At 44.7% G+C, this 13,387-nt stretch overlaps 1 protein-coding gene and 1 pseudogene across 9 annotated transcripts in view; one reads left to right on the plus strand and one right to left on the minus strand.

Moving 5' to 3' along the window:
* LOC105480508 (RAD54 like 2) overlaps nt 1–13,387 on the plus strand; it is a 167,848-nt gene that overhangs the window by 69,944 nt on the left and 84,517 nt on the right. The gene's annotated exons all lie outside the window — the stretch shown is intronic.
* On the minus strand, nt 8,553–8,658 carry LOC112426469 (U6atac minor spliceosomal RNA; annotated as a pseudogene).

Here is a 13,387-nt window from a genome sequence, read left to right on the forward strand (position 1 = left end):
AAGCATTAGTTGAAATTAATTTCTTGTTAGGTATGTACCTGGTAGTTAAAAGTCAGCTTGGAGTGAAAGTTGCTTGAAAAGCTGTGTAGCCCCATGAGTATCAAAGAGACCAGTGGGCATTAGGAAAGCAATAACAGTGTGTGACAGCAGCAGGGGAAAGAGATACATTCATCCAGGCATTCAATAATAATTATTGAGCACCTGTTCTTTGCCAGGCATTGTCGTGGGCATTGGGAATGGGGAACAAAAATGCCTGTCCTCATGGAATTTTCATTTTAGTAGGGAGAGATAGATGGTAAACAAGTATATAAACAATATATCAGAAGGTGTAAGTGTTATGAAGAAAGGGAGAGTAGGTAAAGTCTGGGGTGGTGCTTCTTTTTTAGAGACAGAGCTCACTGTAGCCTTGAACTGCTGGGCTGAAAGGATCCACCTGCCTTAGCCTCCAAGTAGCTAGGACTACAGGTGCATACCACCACTCCAGCAATTTTTAAAAAACTTATTGTAGAGAGGCTGAGACTAGTGGCTTATGCCTGTAATCCAAGCACTTTGGGACACTGAGGCGGGAGGATCACTTGAGGTCAGGAGTTTGAGACCAGCCTAGGCAACAGAGTGAGACCTCATTACTACTACAAAAAAAAAAAAAAAAAAAAAAAAAGCCGGGCATGGTGTCAAGCACTTGTAGTCCCAGTTGCTTAGGAGGCTGAGGTGGGAGGATCACTTGAGCCAGAGGTTGAGGCTGTAGTGAGTCAACTTTGTGCCACTGCACTCCAGCCTGGGTGACAGAGTGAGACTTTGTTTCAAAAAATAAATAAATAGGCTGGATACAATGGCTCATGCCTATAATCCCAGCACTTTGGGAGGCCGAGGCAGGTAGATCACTTGAAGTTGGGAGTCTGAGACCAGCCTGGCCAACAAGGTGAAACCCCGTCTCTACTAAAAAATACAAAAATTAGCTGAACATGGTGGTAGGTACCTGTAATCCCAGCTACTTGGGAGGCTGAGGCAGGAGAACTGCTTGAACCTGGGAGTGGAGATTGCAGTGAGCCAAGATTGTGCTGTTGCACTCCAGCTTGGGTGACAGAATGAGACTCTGCCTCTAAATAAATAAATAAATAAATAAATAAGTAAATGGGGGTCTTCAAGCCTACTGTGGCTTGGAAGGCTGCCTGAAAAATGAATGAATGAATGAATGAATGAATAAATAAATAAATAAATAATTTTGGGGGTAGAGGTGGGGTCTTGCTCTATTGTCCAGGCTAGTCTTGAACTCCTGGCCTTGAGTAGTACTCCCACCTCAGCCTTCCAAGTGATGGGATTACAGATATGAGCCTCTGCACCTGAGGGAAGTAAGTGGGCTACTCAGGTGGTTGTCTGGGGAAAAAATATTGTAGACAAGTGGAATAGCAAGAGGTTGGAGAGTTTGGGCAGAGGAGTGACACAATCTGACTTTTAAAAGATCATTCTGATGGCCAGGGGCCCCCGGTGGCTCAAGCCTGTAATCCCAGCACTTTGGGAGGCCAAGACGGGCGGATCACAAGGTCAGGAGATCGAGACCATCCTGGCTAACACGGTGAAACCCCGTCTCTACTAAAAAAAAATACAAAAAACTAGCCGGGCGAGGTGGCGGGCGCCTGTAGTCCCAGCTACTCGGGAGGCTGAGGCAGGAGAATGGCGTGAACCTGGGAGGCGGAGCTTGCAGTGAGCTGAGATCCGGCCACTGCACTCCAGCCTGGGCGACAGAGCGAGACTCCGTCTGAAAAAAAAAAAAAAAAAAAAAGATCAGGCCGGGCGCGGTGGCTCAAGCCTGTAATCCCAGCACTTTGGGAGGCCGAGACGGGCGGATCACGAGGCCAGGAGATCGAGACCATCCTGGCTAACACGGTGAAACCCCGTCTCTACTAAAAAATACAAAAAACTAGCCGGGCGCGGTGGCAGGCGCCTGTAGTCCCAACTACTCGGGAGGCTGAGGCAGGAGAATGGCGTGAACCCGGGAGGCGGAGCTTGCAGTGAGCTGAGATCCGGCCACTGCACTCCAGCCTGGGCGGCAGAGCGAGACTCCGTCTCAAAAAAAAAAAAAAAAAAAAAGATCATTCTCGCCGATATGGAGATAATTGCCTGTATGGGGGATAAGGGATCAAGCAGGGAGGCCAGCTAGGAAGATATTGCAGAAATCTAAGCAGGAGGTGATGATAGCTTGGTGGAGGTGGTGAAAGTAGTTGGATTCTGGATATGTTTTGAAGATAGAGCTAACTGGATTTGTTAGTCAAATGGATATAGATTGTATGAGAGAAATTAAGGATGAATTCCATGGTACTTGGACTGATAAACTGGAAGATGCCATTTTCTGAGCTTGGGAAGATTGTTGGGGAGGTACAGACAGGGAGCAGATAGGAGTTTGGTTTTGGAATCCATCGTTTAGGTTTGTAATCCATCAGGAATTGATTTTTGTGTGATGTGAGATAGGGGTCGAGGTTCATCCCCCTTTGCCCCAGTATGATTATCTAATTGATCCAGCACTCTGCATTGCATTTTTGTTGTACCCTTTGTTGTAAACCAAGGTATAGTGCATGTGTGGATCTGAACTCTCTATTTTGTTCCCACATAGCTTTCAGGGAAATGGGAGTAGAGGGGAGGTAGTGCAGTGTGGTGAGTTAGAGCATGGACTTTGTAGACAAATCAACCACTTGGAATCAAATCTTTTTTTTTTTTTTTTGAGATGGAGTCTCGCTCTGTCGCCCAGGCTGGAGTGCGGTGGCGCGATCTCAGTTCACTGCAAGCTCCGCCTCCTGGGTTCATGCCATTCTCCTGCCTCAGCCTCCCGAGTAGCTGGGACTACAGGCGCCCGCCACCACGCCTGGCTAGTTTTTTTCTATTTTTAGTAGAGACAGGGTTTCACCGTGGTCTTGATCTCCTGACCTTGTGATCTGCCCGCCTCGGCCTCCCAAAGTGCTGGGATTACAGGCGTGAGCCACCGCGCCCGGCCTGGAATCAAATCTTATCTTTACCCCTTAGGGCTTTGTGCAGTAAATGTCCTCATCTGTAAAATGGGAACAATTAGAGCATGATCTCCTTAATATGATTGTTTGATGACTGAATTAGTTCATGTTGTAAGGTGACTAAATAGCTGAAGAAGGATAATAAGCATTGCTGATGGGCTGGACCCAGTGCTCCTGCAGGAGTGACTGGAGTAGTTGGATGGCCTTGGATATGAGTGGGAATACAATGGAATTCCTCTCTAGAAGGGCTCATCACAGACTTGGGACTGGGGCTGTAGGCAATAGTCTGTTCTGCCAACCTTCCTGAAGGGAAATTGGTTAACTCTTCTTTGAATTGTTATCTTCTGAAGTCTTCCAGTGGTCTTCTTTTTTCTTTTTCTTTTCTTTTTTTTTTTTCTTTTTTCTTTTTTTTTCTCTTTTTTGGAGTCTCACCCTGTCGCCCAGGCGACAGTGGTGTGATCTCGGTCCACTGCAATCTCCGCCTCCCAGGTTCAAGTGATTCTTCCTGCCTAAGCCTCCCAAGTAGCTGGGATTACAGGTGTGAACTACCATACCTGGCTAATTTTTTTTTTTTTTTTTTTGAGACTGAGTCTTGATCTATCGCCCAGGCTGCAGTGCAGTGGCGCGATCTCTGCTCACTGCAACCTCTGCCTCCTGGGTTCAAGTGATTCTCCTGCCTCAACCTCCCGAGTAGCTGAGATTACAGGCCCCCACCACCATGCCCAGCTAATTTTGTATTTTTAGTAGAGATGGGATTTCACCATGTTGGCCAGGCTGGTCTGAAACTCCTGACCTCAAGTGATCCACCCACCTCAGCCTCCCAAAGTGCTGACTGAGATTAGAGGTGTGAGCCACTGCACCTGGCCTTCCAGTGGCTTTTGATACAATTAAGATTACAGAAACAGGATGTATTTGCTTGAATTTGAGGGTTTTTTTTTTTTTTTTTGAGACAGAGTTTCACTCTTGTTGCCCAGGTTGGAATGCAGTGGCGTGATCTTGGCTCAGTGCAGCCTCCACCTCCCAGCTGTCAGCGATTCTCCCGCCTCAGCCTCCTGAGTAGCTGAGATTACAGGTGCCCACCACCACACCTGGCTAATTTTGTAGTTTTAGTAGAGACAGGATTTCACTATGTTGACTGGGCTGGTCTCGAACTCCTGACCTCAAGTGACCCACCTGCCTCAGCCTCCCAAGTTCTGGGATTACAGGCGTGGGTCACTGCACCCGGCCTGAATTTTGTGTATTTTAAATACATCTAGTTTTGAATGTAGTTTCTCAAACAGTAATTATAATTAGAGACAGCAGCAGCCATTGCCTTTCTCTCTGCAGCTTTACTGATAGGCATGCAGTGTGGCAATGTTGGGCACACTGTAATAAAGTGAAAGGAACCTAGAGAAGGCTTTCTGGAGGAATAACCATTAAACTGAAACCTGAGAACATGAATTAAAATTAAGTCATTCGTAACTGTTGGATTAAGAGGTGGGGAAAGAAGGAGACAGCATCAGCAAAGGCCCAGAGACCTGTGAGAGCACTGCGATTTTGAGACTGAAGATCACTGGGCAGAAGCTGTGTGGGTAGAGGTGGTTGGAGGGAGGTAGTAGGTGGTCAGAGAGAAGGCAAGAGGTGAGCAATCAAAAGAACCCTTAAACATTTTAGATTTTTATCCTAAGCGCAAAAGGGATAGGTGTAGTGTCTTAAAAGGTCCTGGGTGGGTGAAGACTCACATGGTCAAATTCAGAAAGCTCACACTCCCTGCATTATGGGTTGGAGAGGAAACAAGTTAGGAGGCAGGGAGACTATGTGGAGGTTGGTGTAGGAATCCAGACCAGGTAGTAGCAATGGTACAGAGAGGAGTAGCCTGAGATACTTAGGTATACTCTTTAGGTACAGAATCCATGATGGACATAAGAAAAGGCAAGGATGACATTTTCTTTTTCTTGATGGTGACATTGTGGAGTGTAGGATCTTGAGAGAGCCACTGCTCTAAAAATGCCCTTCTAGCTTAGAGACTTTGTACTGTGTTCTTCTTTTCTTTGTTCTTTTTCTTTTCTTCTTTTCGTTGTTCCTTTCTTTTCACCCATCAGGAAGCAATGTTACACCATGGTCCCAGATAAATACATATTTTCTTTGAATTTTCTATCATCCTATGGAAAAAGTTTATTTTTTAAAATGTATGTATGTATGTATGTATGTATGTATGTATGTATGTATTTTGACACAGTCTTGCTGTGTCCCTCAGTCTGGAGTGCAGTGGTGCAATCTCGGCTCGCTGCAGCCTCCACTTCTCAGGTTCACACTATTCTCCGGCCTCACTCTCCTAAGTAGATGGTGTTACAGGCGCCTGCCACACATCTGGCTAATTTTTGTATTTTTAGTGGAAACGGGGTTTCATCACGTTGGCCAGGCTGGTGTCAAACTGCTGACCTCAGGTGATCCCCCCACCTTGGCCTTCCAAAGTGCTGGGATTACAGGCATGAGCCACCGCGCCTAGCCTATTGTTTTATTTATTATTATTATTATTTATTATTATTATTATTTTGAGACAGAATGTAGCTTCGTTGCACAGGCTGGAGTACAGTGGCACGATCTCAGCTCACTGCAACCTCCGCCTCCCAGGTTGAGGAGATTCTCCTGCCTTAGCCTTCCAAGTAGCTGGGATTACAGGTGCCCACCACCACGCCCTGCTAATATTTGTATTTTTAGTAGAAATGGGGTTTCACCATGTTGGCTAGGCTGGTCTCAAGTGATCTGCCTGCTTTGCCCTCCCAAAGTGCTGGGATTACAGGTGTGAGCCACTGCGCCCAGCCTGTTTTAGTTTTTAAATGGCCAGTCAGAAAAGGCTTTACCTGCCTTCTCTGACCAGAGTTTACTCTCCAGCTTTTTGCATTCACAGTGTTAAGATTTAGGGTTTCAACTAATGAGATAGTTCAGAAGGCTCATTACATGCATTAGTTTATTATTTTGCCAAGGCATGGCTTTAAATGATGCTTGCTTTATCCTTTCTCTTAGGCTGGGGTGTGGGAACTGGTAACTTGGCCCTGCCCTCCACAGCATATGCTCTTCAACCTACTCTATTCTCTACTCCTGAATCAGCAATTCTTATCATCATTAAGGTTCTGAAGGGATCATGTAAAATTTTCAGTTATACTTAAGTGCATTTTGTGGAGGAAATTATGGGCTATAGCAATATTCTTTAATTTGTGATTTTGTAAAGGTTTCTTATTTCTTCCTTGCCTCTTGTGCTTTCCCAGCATGGTGTTTGCTATGACATCTGATGCTCTGCTTGTGAAACCCCAGTCTTCATTCAGTCCTTTTTTCCTCAACTACTGAATCCTTTTGGGCATTTGTGTGTATGTGTGTGTGTGTGTGTGTGTGTGTGTATGTGTGGTTTGTAGTTTCAGTCCTTCAAAGTGTTCACCAGTCGAATGGAATAGTAAACTGAGTTCTGTTGCTTCCGCCCCCACACCGCACAGGTTACTAGCATGCTTTTGTTTGTTCATAGGATCAATTTTATTGTCGTCTTCTCTCTTAAGGTAACAGACATAATAGCAAAAAATTTGGAGGGATTATCACTTTAGTTTGTATACCTAAGTCCTCTCAAATAAAATAAGCAGAATGAGCTATTGTTCCTTTTTGCCCATTCCTTCTTAAAAGGGACAGTAGTTTCCTCTCCTAGTTTCTTCTCGATTGATGTGGCCACCTCTACACGGGGCCTTAGAGGAGTTTGTGTGTTATGGAAAGATTTGTATACTATTCCATATCTCTGTCACCATTTAAAATGGATTTGGGGTAAAAAAAAATCAGCCGGGCGTGGCAGCAGGCGCCTGTAGTCCCAGCTACTCCGGAGGCTGAGGCAGGAGAATGGCGTGAACCCGGGAGGCGGAGCTTGCAGTGAGCCACTGCACTCTACCCTGGGCGATAGAGCGAGGCGAGACTCCATCTCTAAATGAATGAATGAATGAATGAATGAATGAATGAATGAATAAATAAATAAATAAATAAAATGGATTTTGGGGAGGGAGAATGGGTGTGATTCTGCACTATAACATGAGGTATTACCTGGCTAAGCCCTTAGGGAAGGATCACAATCCCCCGAGGCTACAGATTTGTTCTCATTATTATTACCTGTATCTCATTCGTTATTAAAAAATGAATCTTTGGGGCTAGGCTTGGTGGCTCACGCCTGTAATCCCAGCACTTTGGGAGGCTGAGGTGGGTGGATCACTTGAGGTCAGGAGTTTGAGACCAGTCTGGCCAACATGGTGAAACCCCATTTCTACTAAGAATATAAAAATTAGCTGGGCGTGGTAGTAGGCGCCTATAATCCCAGCTACTCAGGAGGCTGAAACAGGAGAATCGCTTGAACCTGGGAGGCAGAGGTTGCAGTAAGCCAGGATTATGCCACTGCACTCCAGCCTGGGCGACAAAAGTGAGGCTTCATCTCAAAAAAAAAAAAAAAAGAGAAAGAATTAATCTTCTTTAATAATCTCCCCTTTTAGGATATAAAGATTCCTTTTGCTCCTCCAACTCTCAGCTCCCAGGCTCTCTGGAGATGCTAGGAGAGAGCTTTCTGTGTCTCCTTGAGAGAGGCCGCCAGTTAGAGCCCTTAAGAGGGGCAGGAAGCCCAGCACCGATTGATATGACCCTTATACCAGCTCTAAATCCAACACATCAGGCAACTGCAGTGTCTGGAACCATTTTATTCCTTGTAGTGCATAATATCAGGTGGAGGAATCACCGACCCTTTAGTGATTCTGAAGTTTCCAAGAATAATATGCTTAAGGCTTTAATTCTATTTTTATTTATTCCCATGTTTTATTCATACTTTGGGAAGTAAGCAAGAAAATATTGGCCGGGAGTGGTGGCTCACGCCTGTAATCCCAGCACTTTGGGAGGCCAAGGTGGGCGGATCACGAGGTCAGGAGATCGAGACCATCCTGGCTAACACGGTGAAATCCCATCTCTACTAAAAATACAAAAACTTAGCTGGGCATGGTGACAGGCGCCTTTAGTCCCAGCCACTTGGGAGGCTGAGGCAGGAGAATGGCATGAACCTGGGAAGTGGAGTTTGCAGTGAGCCAAGGTCGCGCCACTGCACTCCAGCCTGGGCGACAGAGCAAAACTCTGTCTCAGAAAAAAAAAAAAAAAAAAAAGGAAAAGAAAATATTTTATCACCTCTGTTCTCCTATTCAGATACCATTCCTTTAATAGATTTTTTTTTTTTTTTTTCCTTAGAGAGATGAGAGACCCTTGGAGGTAAAATTGTAAGAGGAGCTCTTAAGTGGTCAACCTATTGTCACTTGAATCCTTTGGCAGTGCCTGGAAGGAAGGGTTCAGATGGGTAACAGGGACCAAGGATTGCCTGTTGCCTTTTTTTTTTTTTTTTTTTTTTAAATTTTTGTGAGTACGTAGCAGGTGTATATATTTATGGACTACATGAGATGTTTTGATACATGCGTACAATGTGTAATAATCACATTATGGAAGATAGAGTATCCATCCCCTCAAGCATTTACTGTTTATGTTGCAAACAATCCAATTATATTCTTTTAGTTATAAAAGCTATAGTTCGATGCTTCAAAGTAGGTGGCTATGCCTTAACTGTATGTATATTTTCAGGCCGAGGGCCTCTTTCATCCTTGTCAAGGACATTGCAATCTTTGCTGTGTCTCCCCTCCCCTCCACTGCCCTTTCCTCCCCTCGCCTCCTTTCCCCTCCGTTCCCATCCCTTCCCCTTCCTTCTCCTCCCCTCTCCTCTTTTTTTTTTTTTTTTAATTTGATTGAGTCGGAGTCCTGCTCTGTTGCCCAGGCTGGAGTGCGGTGGCGCAATCTCGGTTCATTACAACCTCAGCCTCTGGGTTTAAGCAGTTCTCTGCCTCCGCCTCCCGAGTAGCTGGGATTACAGGTGCCTGCCACTACGCCCGGCTAATTTTTATATTATTTCCCATCCTTAATGTGTGGTGATGGCTATGTATAAGATTGCTTCTGGAATTCTGGGAGATGGAAGGAATGAGGGAAATCGAACTAAATATGTGATTCAGCATTTATGTTTGGCATAAGGACTTTGGTTAAAGACAGATAAAATTAGTGGATCTTTTCTCATAGCTGATGGAATAATGAAGTTGAGTGATTGGAGAAAGTGGGGGAGTACTTCTAAAAATCAGCTCAAGGCCGGGTACAGTGGCTCACGCCTATAATCGCAGCACTTTTGGAGGCCGAGGCGGGCGGATCACCTGAGGTCAGAAGTTTAAGACCAGCCTGGCCAACATGGCGAAACCCCATCTCTACTAAAAAAACAAAAATTAGCCGGGCATGGTGGACGCTTGTAATCCCAGCTACTTGGGAAGCTGAGCAGGAGAATCACTTGAACCCAGAAGGCGGAGGTTGTGGTGAGCCGAGATTGCACCACTGCACTCCAGCCTGGGCGACAGAGCAAGATTCGGTCTCAAAACCAAACCAAACAAACAAAAAAATAGAATCAGTTCAAATTTCTGAAGCAGTGATGCAGTGATGTTAGCTTTGGATATGTGAGATAACAGTGTTTTACATATTTTTAAGTGTTCTTTTTGTATTCTAGATATACTAATCCTTTGTTACTTATATTGTTAGTAATAGCTAGTCTGTGGCTTATCTTTTAACTTAGTTCATGATGGTCTTTGTTGTAAAAAAAAAACCAAAAACTAATTTTATTGTAGTCAGTTTAAGCAGTCTTTTCCCTTGTTTCATAGTCATTTATTTCATGAGTGAAAAAGTAAGGACATAGGAGAGGCATACTTTAAAGATTGGAATATGATTTTCATCAGTGTCTTTAGTTTTAATTTGGATTTTAAAATTTTGGACTTTTTGAAATTTTTCTTGATACTTCCCTGTCTATAAGATTTTAGTAGAACCGGGCATGTACTTTATTTTATTTATTTATTATTATTATTTTTGAGACGAGTCTCGCTCTGTTGCCCAGATTGGAGTGCAGTGGTGCGATCTCGGCTCACTGCAAGCCCTCCCTCCTGGGTTCACGCAACGCCATTCTCCTGCCTCAGCCTCCCAAGTAGCTGGGACTACAGGCGCCCGCCACCACGCCTGGCTAATTTTTAAATTTTTTTTTTTTTTTTGTGACAGAGTCTCGCTCTGTCGCCCAGGCTGGAGTGCAGTGGCCGGATCTCAGCTCACTGCAAGCTCCGCCTCCCGGGTTTACGCCATTCTCCTGCCTCAGCCTCCCGAGTAGCTGGGACTACAGGCGCCCGCCACCTCGCCCGGCTAGTTTTTTGTATTTTTTAGTAGAGACGGGGTTTCACTGTGTTAGCCAGGATGGTCTCGATCTCCTGACCTCGTGATCCGCCCGTCTCGGCCTCCCAAAGTGCTGGGATTACAGGCTTGAGCCACCGCGCCCGGCCTAATTTTAAAATATTTTTAGTAGAGATGGGGTTTCACCGTGTTAGCCAGGATGGTCTCCATCTTCTGACCCCATGATCCGCCCACCTCGGCCTCCCAAAGTGCTGGGATTACAGGCGTGAGCCTGGCCCCAGGCATATACTTTATATGTTTTCATAACTCTGTGTTATTCAGAAATTAAACTAGAACCCTTCACGTTATCATACGTAGTCTTTCTTCTTTTACTTCTAGCTGAGACGTTCCCACTTTGTGGCTGGTTTGCTGAGAACATGGTAATTCTTGCCTATGGTTGCAGTGGTGGCCAAAAATCATCATGATGCTAAGCAGAGTCAAAATTAATTCTGTCTTCAGCACAGGGATAGAATTTAAGATGGTTAAAAAGGCATGTAGGCTGGGCGTGGTGGCTCACGCCTATAATCCCAGCACTTTGGGAGGCCGAGGCAGGCAGATCATGAGATCGGGAGTTCGAGACCAGCCTGGCCAACATGGTGAAACCCCGTCTCTAGTAGAAATACAAAAATTAGCTGGGCGTGGTGACGCACACCTGTAGTCCTAGCTACTGGACGCTGAGGCAGGAGAATTGCTTGAACCTGGGAGGCGGAGGTTGCAGTGAGCTGAGATCATGCCACTGCACTCCAACCTGGGCGATAGAGTGAGACTCTGTCTAAAAAAAAAAAAAAAAGGCATGTAGTTGTATTTAAGAATGATTGTTTCGTTGCTACTGTTTTAGCCTTAATTCTGCTAAAGCAGTGATTCGCAACTGGGGGAGTGATTTGGCCCTGAAGGGGACATTTGACAATGTCTGGAGATATTTTTGGTTGTTACAATCAGGATGCTGCTACTGGAATCTAGTGGATAGAGGTCAGGGATGCTGCTAAACGTCCTACAGCACACAGGATAGCTTCTCCCACCACAGCGTTATCTAATCTCAAATGTTAGTAGTGCTAAGGTTGAGAAACCCTGTGTAGCCTTGCTATCTTTTAAAAATGGTCTGTAGTTGTTCCCATCCCTTGTGAGAGCTGAGTGGGAAGGCTGGCCATTTCATTTCTTCATTTTTTTTTTCTTTTTTTCTCTCTCTCTAGAAAAAGAGTTTTGCTCTGTTGCCCAAGCTGGAGGGCAGTGGAATGATCTTAGTTCCCTGTAACCTAGATGTCTTGGCTTCCAGCAATCCTCTCATGTCAGCCTCTCAAGTAGCTAGGACTACAGGCATGTGCCACCATGCCCGGCTAATTTTGTTATATTTTTTGTAGATACGGGCTTTTGCTGTGTTCCTCAGCCTGGTCTCAAACTCCTGACCTCAAGCGATCCTTCTGCCTCAACCTCCCAAAGCACTGGGATTAAAAACATGAGCCACCACACCTGGCTTAGGTTGTTTCTTGAGCAGTCAGAATGATCTTGGTCCCCTTGCTCTCAGATCTCTTTTTTTTAGACAAGATCTTGCTCTGTTGCCCAAGTTGGAGTGCAGTGGTGCAATTATAACTCACTGCAACCTTGAACTCCTTGGCTTAAGTGAACCTCCCATCTTGGCCTTCTAGTGGCTGGGAATATAGACATGTGCCACCATATCGGGCTAATTTTTTATATTTTAGTAGAGACAAGGTATCATTATGTTGTCTGGGCTGGTCTTGAACTACTGGGCTCAAGCAGTCTTCCTCTCTTGGCCTTCCAAAGTTCTGGGATTACAGGCGGGAGCCACTAGCGCCTGGCCTCTAATCCCATTTTTAAAGATTTATTTAGAATCCCCAGCTGCCTTTAATATTAATGCTATAATGATTTTTTTTTTTTTTGTCCCAGGGTGTAACTATGATGAGAATTTTTTTTTTTTTTTTTCCCTAAAGCTGGCTTCATGACTATTTCAAAGGTGAATTACATTTTGGTTTGCATGAGTTTTTTTTTTTTTTTTTTTTTTTGAGACGGAGTCTTGCTCTGTCGCCCAGGCTGGGGTGCAGTGGCCAGATCTCAGCTCACTGCAAGCTCCACCTCCCGGGTTTACGCCATTCTCCTGCCTCAGCCTCCTGAGTAGCTGGGACTACAGGCGCCCGCCACCTCGCCCGGCTAGTTTTTTGTATTTTTTAGTAGAGACGGGGTTTCACCGTGTTAGCCAGGATGGTCTCGATCTCCTGACCTTGTGATCCACCCGTCTCGGCCTCCCAAAGTGCTGGGATTACAGGCTTGAGCCACCGCGCCCGGCCTGCATGAGTTTTTAATTAGTTTTTTATTTTATTTTATTCTATTTTATTTTATTTTTTTGTGATGGAGTTTTGCTTTTGTTGCCCAGGCTGGAGTGCAATGGCGTGATCTTGGCTTACTGGCTTATTGCACCTCCTGGGTTCAAGCAATTCTCCTGCCTCAGCCTCCCAAGTAGCTGGGATTATAGGTGCCCATGACCATGCCTGGCTAATTTTTTGTATTTTTAGTAGAGATGGGGTTTCACCATGTTGGCCAGGCTGATCTTGAACTCCTGACCTCAGGTGATCCATCCACCTTGGTCTCCCAAAGTACTGGAATTATAGGCATGAGCCACTGCGCCCGGCCGAGTTTTTAATTTATTTAGGCCTCTTGGCAAATATATTGCCTTTGTATAACGTGAAGAATTAGGGAAAGTGTGGTCCACAGAGAATATCAACATGTGATTGCAGATGATAAATAAACATATTGAATAAGGACTGATATACGTCAGTGGATTTTTTTATTCATACATATTTTACTCTAGTGGCAAAATTTTTAAAATTTAAAAAATTTTAAAAACTCATTTAAAATTAATTATTGAATGCTTGTTATGTGACAGGCATTTTTGTCAGGCATAATGATACAATGGTGATTGAGATGGACATAATCCCTGCCCTCAAGGAGCTGCATTATAGACGGGGAGACAGATGACAAGTTTTTTTTTTTTTTTTTTTTTTTTAATTATACTTTAAGTTCTAGGGTACATGTGCATAATGTGCAGGTTTGTTACATATGTATACTTGTGCCATGTTGGTGTGCTGCACCCATCAACT

The sequence above is a fragment of the Macaca nemestrina genome, chromosome 2 (genome assembly GCF_043159975.1).
Source record: "Macaca nemestrina isolate mMacNem1 chromosome 2, mMacNem.hap1, whole genome shotgun sequence".
NCBI lineage: Eukaryota > Metazoa > Chordata > Mammalia > Primates > Cercopithecidae > Macaca > Macaca nemestrina.